Consider the following 403-nt stretch of genomic DNA (forward strand, 5'->3'; position numbering starts at 1 on the left):
TTTAGCCAAGCAAATTCCTCCACTACCTCTTTCTCTAGAAATCTTAAAATATAACCATTTTTTTCAAACATGACTAGCTTTTTATTTTAAGTTTACTTTTTAAACTGTAGTTATGCTTTAATTGAATCACTATTTTAGCAAAATAAATAAATACATGACACTTATTTAATTTAAATAATGCTAAGGAAAATAATAGTTTTATTTGTTCTTTACTGTCATGAAGAAAGGCAAAGGAATAGAAGCATCAAGGGCTTTGGCTTCCCATTGGCATTAAGCATGGCTCTGAATACTATAAATAGAGAGACTTTCTGAGCTCACAGTCGTTTCTATATTGCTTTTTGAAAAGCTACCATAACTAAGACATCCAAACCAAACTCTAGGACTACTATTATAGATAGTATGT

Source organism: Aquarana catesbeiana, linkage group LG03, assembly GCF_042186555.1.
Source record: "Aquarana catesbeiana isolate 2022-GZ linkage group LG03, ASM4218655v1, whole genome shotgun sequence".
NCBI lineage: Eukaryota > Metazoa > Chordata > Amphibia > Anura > Ranidae > Aquarana > Aquarana catesbeiana.